This window comes from Alligator mississippiensis, chromosome 4, assembly GCF_030867095.1.
Source record: "Alligator mississippiensis isolate rAllMis1 chromosome 4, rAllMis1, whole genome shotgun sequence".
NCBI lineage: Eukaryota > Metazoa > Chordata > Crocodylia > Alligatoridae > Alligator > Alligator mississippiensis.
Window position 1 is genome coordinate 67541936 of NC_081827.1, and position 7487 is coordinate 67549422.

Sequence of the window (7487 nt, forward strand, 5' to 3'; positions counted from 1 at the left end):
CCGCTGCCCGGTCCTCGCCCCTGAGCTGCAGTGCCCCAGCTGCCGCTGCCCCGCCATAGCCCAGCCGCACAGCGGGCAGGTCTGGTGGGTGCGTCTGGCCGTACGTGGCCACAAACACCATGGGGCTGAGTCTTGTCACAGCTGCAGCCCAGTGCGCTCGCCCCTGCCGCCGTCGCGCCCCCGCCCCCGCCTGGCTCTCCCGCTCTGCCAAGGCCTGCTGGGCGCTTTGGACAGGTCTTTTAGCCCCTCTGCCCTCAAGTTCCTCACCCCTGAGAAGGGGAGTGATGATGTTGGCCTGTGGCGATCTACTGATGAAAACCTCTGCCTGAAAAATGGTCGTTCTCCATCTTTTTAGGCTCGATGCAGCCCTTGGACAATGCCAGGCCTTAGTTTTCACTCATTTTCTGACTATGGGAAAATGCTAGAGCTGAAAGCAATTTTTCTGTTAGAAGGACCACAACAGGTCTGAAGGATTTAAACAGTATGGCTTCTCATTTGAAAACCTGGGGCACAATCAGACAAGCAAGGAAATGTGTTTCCTCTGGAGCAAGTAGCAGCAGCACACCTTGTGCCACTGCTACTTGTCCCCGGGAGAATTCCTGTGCCACGTGCATTTTGACGGCAGGTTACCCTGGGTGGGATAGGGGAGGCTGACCCAGCAGGTATGCTGGGCCCAGCAGCCTTGCCTGGGGTCTTGGGGGCATCCTGGGTCTGCAGCTGCGGCAGGACACCTGGCCAGCAGATGGAGCATGGCTGTGGCTGGCCAGGCTTGTGTAACCCAGGCAGTACTCCAAGATGTACCCCCTCTCCAATTGAAGGGATCAAAACAGGTGCACAAGCGCTGTGGGAGGTGTAGGGACTCCCCTCCCCCTATAGGGTAGAGCCAGACCACCACTGGGGACTTAACTATATACCTTTTCATGAGGGAACAATACTGGGAACATAGCAGGCATAATCAGGGGGTATAGTGGACACCACAATGCCCCAAGGGGGCAGGATTCAACAAAAGTTAGACACTTACAATCATTGGCAAAAGACAGGGTTAACAAAATATAAAACATGTGGCAAAGCAAACAATACTGGTTGGGGAAATATAAAAAGGCACAAAATACAACATGTCAAAGGACAAAGAAATATAGGGCCTAGGTACCTGGAGGGGGAGAAAGGTAGAAAACAGTGGCTCCTTTCTACTGCAAGCAGAATTTCTCCTTGTTAGCTCACTCACCCCAAGTCACCAAAGCTGGGACTGTGAACTTAGCTCTCCCCCATGGTAGGCAGAAACACTGCCACACAGCTACCACTGCTGGTACTACTCCAAGCTGCTAGGGGTCTTGACCTTCCTGGAGCCCTAGCCTCAAGTTGAGCTGCCTGGTCTCTGGAGGAGCTGGAAGCCAAGCTGGAAACCCCTCAGGTCGCTGCTCAGATCCTCCTGCTGGCCACAGCCTCTCATAGGGGATCCTGGAGCCCAGCAGGAAGCCTCTCCTACCAGCCATATGCCATACTGCTGAGGGTCCAACTGCTGCCTGCAGGTCCTGCTCCTTCAGGCTCTTTCAGGGCAACTATTTCTGCCCCACTGGCTCAGCTCTTTGAAGCTCCTTCCTCATAGTCTCTCCCCTGAGTCAGCTGTGCTGCCCCTTTTATCCCACTTCAGGTGACCCAAGGGGCCAATCAGGGGACATGAGGGGTGAATCTCTGGGGCCTGATTGGTGAGGAAAGGGAATCCCAAGTCCTCCAATCATTTTTTGCCTTTTCAAAACCCCTGGGCTAGGTCTCTGCCAGCTAGCCTGTCACACTTGTTTTGGGCGGTGTGTGCTGCCGTCAGGTGAACCATGTCACTTTCTTTCCACCATGGGTTTTTTTGAGCTCAGGATCTCCCGGGGTCAAAACACTGTACTGCAAGGTAACAACGAGGAGAATGCCTGCATGTGCAGTGTAGAGCACTGCAGACAGGTCTGCAGCGCCACATACTGCACAACCACGCTCTTCCAGACACCCCCTAGGTTTATCTTGTGAGTCACGTTTGCACACCTAACAGTGCTAAGTGTGGCATCCCATGATATCCTTGAAAGGACCCTGGTTGAGAATCACCAGCTGGGCGTTATTAATGACTCTGCTCAGCCTGTGGCAGGATTGACTCTAAATTACCCTTTTAAGATAAAACTTTCTTTGTAAGATCAAATTTGATAAACATGCTTTCTTTGGCAGGCAGTTATCTGCTATTGGAATATGGAGTGTTTGAAGTTATAATGTATTTCACATTTACCAGTGAATAAATAGTAAACCTCTAAAAAAGAGAGAAAAAGGATTCTTTGCTATTTATGTAATATTTCTCCATAAATACATGAAAGGTTATTTTTTGTAGGGTAAGCTTTTTCACTACATTGACACAGGCCTGCTCCACTCACTGTTTATGGTCCTTTTATGTGGCATTTTATTTGTCTTATCTCCAGAAAGTCTGTTTTTCCTTTTTCAATTTTTTTTTAGGCTGAAGTGTCCAAGGGGTAATGCCTGTGGCTAAAAAAGCAGCTTCTCCAAAGTGGTTTCCCTCTTAACTGTTACGTGGAAATACTTCTCTTTCTTCATTCTGTCCAAAGAAAATGACTATTTTATAGCAGTTTTACTTTGATATATATGCCCACCTACAAGTAAGTTTTGCCACTTTAAAGGTACAGTAGACAGTAGACTTATTCAGACTTTCTTCTTACTACAGGGCTGAGCCAGAAAGGTAATTCCTGTTGAATATCCTCAATCTAATTAAGTGGGAAGTAAGGGAGCTCACCATCTTTGTAGAGCAGTGATTCTTAATCAGCATGGCATGGCACCCTGGGGTGCCATGAGATCCTTTCAAGGGTGCCACACAATGTAAGCATTGTTAGGGGGACAAACATGAATCACAAGATAAACCTGAAGATTTCCAATAGGAATCTATAGTGATAAAAATATTCTGATTTTTTGTGATCTCTCTCAGTTCTTTGCAACAGAAGCATTGGTGATGCGTAGGGAGTGCACAGTGTGCATAGGGAGTGCACAGAGGTGCATGTGCACGTGCACCCCCTGAGAGCGCTGGTGCACCCCGTTAGGCTGCGCTCCCTGTTTAGGCGATGTGCAGGGGGGCAGGTGGGAGCTCAGGTGCTATCCCTGTGAGCACTGACTGGAGAGCGGGGCCGCCAGCAAAAATGGCTGTGGGACTTCCGGAAGCGGTGCAGGCAGTCAGCGCGATCGGCTGTGGGGGACCCTACCCCCCAGGGTTGCTGATAGGTGTCAAGGGGAGGCATATGTCCCCCCTGACTCAAGAGGCACCAGTCGCCCATGAACAGAAGAATCACTATTCTGTAGCCAAAAGAAAGTGAAAACTAAGAGCTGGCATTTTCCGAAGGGTGCCTTGAATCTATTGAGAGGTGCCTTGAATCTAAAAAAGATTGAGAATCACTGCTCTAGAGGCACTAACCACATTGCACTTTCAGGTCTTTTGTATGAAGATTGTCCCTTGAACCATCACTTGGGTTGGTTATCCCCTGCTTGTGAACTCCCTGAATGGGCAGTTTTAAGGGAGGTGTTGGATAAAGCAAAATACGGTCCTAATTCATGAACGTTATATAAAAGATACAGAGAAACTGCAGTGACAGACACCATAGAAAATAATATAATTAATGCAAGCTAAACAAACAATATGCTTTTTGAAAACCAGAAACAATTGGAAATTGGAAAAAAAATCCCAGTGGGTTCCAATGCTTCTAATAAGCAGTTCTGCCTGCTTATTCCCTATATTACTTCTATTAGAATATTATTATCTCAGGTAAATAGCTGAATGCCCACTAATCTCAGTCTCTCTCTCTCTCTACCTCTACCTTGTTAAAATTTCCCACATTGCGTCCAAGGTTACTTTGTTCTTTATTTACCTGTGGGTTTCTATCTCCATCCTTTATTGAATGTAGTATAAAGGCCACCTCATTAGCAAGCCTACGTGCAGCCCTATTTGCTAGGTGACCCATTTGCTACTTGTCAGGCCTTCATCATGAAAACCACCTGGTGGGTGATACAGCCAAACCCTGCAAGCAACACCACCTGCCCAGACATATATTGATACCCAGAATGCATCTGGTCCAGACTGGAAGGGTCAGACAGCCTCTGTCTCATTCTCCTTTGTGCTCAGAGGGTCACTTTTGATCTGTTCAGGGTCAAACCTGGCAGTATATTAATGCTGCCATAGACAGGTCAGATGGAGCAGAAGACAGATGGTTGAATGAGTCTCAACTACCTTTTTTTGTAACATTTCAATTTTGGGAGAAGCTCTGTGCATGATACTCACAACAGTCATTAATGCAGGGAAACTTCAACAATATGTTTGTAATCATTTAGCATGTTGGCTTTGGAAGCCAGTCACTGCATTGTGGAGGCAATCTATGTACAGGAAAAGGGTGAAAAGCAGTTTTCCTGCAGGAGAAAAAGTAGAAAGCTGTTTTGGGGCTCGAGAAACAAATACCAATGTGTGGAAAAGGATGCTACTACAAACAAGGGATGAGCAGCTGTATCACAGACTTTCTGCCTGGAACTCATCCTGAAGCTGCAGTGGCCATCATCATCCAGTAAGTCCTAGGACTGTTCCTATTTGTTACAGATCAGTACCTAAACGCTTTGGTGTTGACAGATCAGCTATAGGAACTAATGTCTTGGAAGTGTGCATGGTTACTGAGCACACACCAAAATCTCTGCTTCTGCTGAACATTTGGATAGAAGTAAAACCCCAAATCTTTGTGTAGCTGCAGAATAACAGTGTAGTGTGTCAATGGAAGACTCAGAGGGAGATGCTATCCTCTTCGTGGACTGAGACCTTATAGTGGTAGAGAGCTTGTGTGTTCCAATGATTCTCAGAGCTATGTCACCTGGAATCTCACAATCCTGGCAGGATCACCAATGGCAAAATGGGCCTGAAGGGAGGTTCCAGACAAACCATGGTCCAAACTCAAGTCCTCAACAGCTGTAAAGATGGACGAAGGCTGCAGCAAGATGAAGTTCTCCTGTCATTTAGGGTTCTTGCCACTGGCCTCAATCTCCACCTCTCCAAGATCATGTGGTTTCCATTTCCTTGCACCAGCTTCCTCACATTATAGAGTCATGTGTAGGCTTCTACCACAAGAAACAACACACTCTTATGTACCAAATTCCAAAAGCCCTGCGGCGATGGACCAGTGGTGATAGAGACAGGACTAATGAATCTGGCAGTCTCCAGCCACAAATCTGCACACAGGTGGCAGTAGCCCGATGGTCATTGTGGACCTGGGGTGAGATAGGGGTGCAATTCGGCAGTTGCTACCATTACTGAACAGTCCTATTCAGGATCCACTCTGCTCACCCTAACTGGGGAATGCACTAGGAGTGGTAACCTAAACAATAAGCTGTCTTATCTGCTCCTAACTGGATAACTGTGTCCAGCGGGATCACTCTCTCTGCAGTTGAAAAAAATCATAAGATGACAATGATTTTCAAAACATGGAATGTTCATACCTTGATGGGTAACCAAGACAACACATGACCAGAAAGAAGAATTGCCATTGTCTCTAGGGAACTAGTAAGATACAACACTGACACTGCAGCTCTGAGTAAGACAAGATGACCCAATGAGGGTCAGCTGAGGGAAGAGGGTAGAGGCTACACCTTCTTCTGGAAGGGGACACTGGCCCAGGACAGACACATTCAAGACGTTGGCTTTACCATCAAGAATCAGTTCATCAGTCAATTTATGGAGCTGCCTGTGGGCATTAGCAAACATGACCCTTTGATTTAAGCTTAGCAACAAGCTTAGCACCATCACTATTTCGTACGCCACAACATTTGATGCTGATGTCAAAGAACAGTTCTACACCAACCTTAACTATGTACTAATACTTGCAAGGAGGACAAGTTCATTTTCCTTGGTGACTTCAATTCCAGAGTCGGATGTGACCTGGAACTCTGGAGTGGCATTACTGAGAAGGAAGAGGTAGGGAAAGCCAACTGTAATAGCATCCTTCTCTTGATGCACAGAGCATAGTCTTCTAATCATAAGCATCTTCTTTAGACAGAATGACAAATGCAAGACCACATGGAGACACCCTCACTCTAAGCACTAGCATCTCCTCGACTATGTTATTATTAGAGCCCATGATCAAATGGATGTCCATATCATGTGAGCCATGCAAGGAACTGATGACTGCTGGACAGATTGCTGTCTTATTAGAGCCATTATGAACATCCAGCTTGCTCCAAAACATTAAAAAGAGCCAAAAGCAATGCAAAGGACCCTCAACACCAAACTTATTCAAGATCTGAAGGTCTGTAAGGATCTTCATCAGTGTCTCCATGAAAAGCTCTGTCTTGTCTGTAAATGAAGGCAACATTGAGGAACTCTGGAAGGGGTTTAAAACTGCTGTCCATATGGCCTGTGCTGAATCCATTGGCTATACCACCCATCAATAGCAAGGCTGATGTGATGAGAGTGACACCGAGATCCAAGACTTCACTAAGGCTTTTGATTCCATCAATCATGAAGCTTTGTGGAAAGTACATGCCAGATTTGGATGTCCTGAAAAGTACATCAAGGTCCTGAGGCTTCTCCATGACCTCCAATAGAACTGATTGTTCTGTTTAGTGAATCAGAAAGAGATCCATTTGTCATCTGACTTGAGGTTAAGCAAGGATGCACCACTGCCCCAGCTCTGTTTTCCAGGGCTCTTCAACCTGGGAGATTTTCACTTGAAGACCCAAATACTCAAAACAACCATCCTTGGCCTTCAATACGCTGGCGACTGCACCAGCCTTGCACACACTGAGGAAAACCTCCAGACCGCACTGGATCTTTTTGGAGAAGCCTATTAAACTTTGGGCCTCTCTCTCAACATTGAGAAAACTTAAGTGCTCTACCAGTCTGCCATCTATATGATCCGCCTCCCCAGATTACCATCAAGGGAAAGACCCTGGAGGTAATTAAGCACTTCCCCTACTTCAGTAACCACCTCTCTCAGAGAGTGAACATTGATGAGGAAATACAGCACAGGATCCAGTGCGCAAGTGTCTCCTTTGGGAAATTGCTTCAGCATGTCTTTATTCATTATGATCTCCGAAAAAGACACCAACATCTATGCAGTCATCACCCCCACCCTCCTCTGCAGAAGTCCAGGGGTGGGCAAAATGGTGGATCTGGCCAGTGGCCAGAATCCATTTCCTAGCAGCCGCTGTCTGTGTGGCTGGGGCCAGTTTCCATGGAGACCCCAGCAGCAGCTGCTCTGTGATAGTGTGAGGCCAGTGTTTCTGTGGAGACTGGCCCCAGCAACACTGCCAGGGCATGTGGCAGGGCACAGAGCTGCTCCAGAGCCCAGCTGGGATCTTGTGGCTGTGACAGCATGATCCAGAGCCAGGGCAGAGCTGCGATCTGCAGCTTGCATGCTCCAGGCAGGGGTGTACAGGCAGTGGATCGTGGCTGTGCCCTGGCTCCTTGCAGCGATGACAGC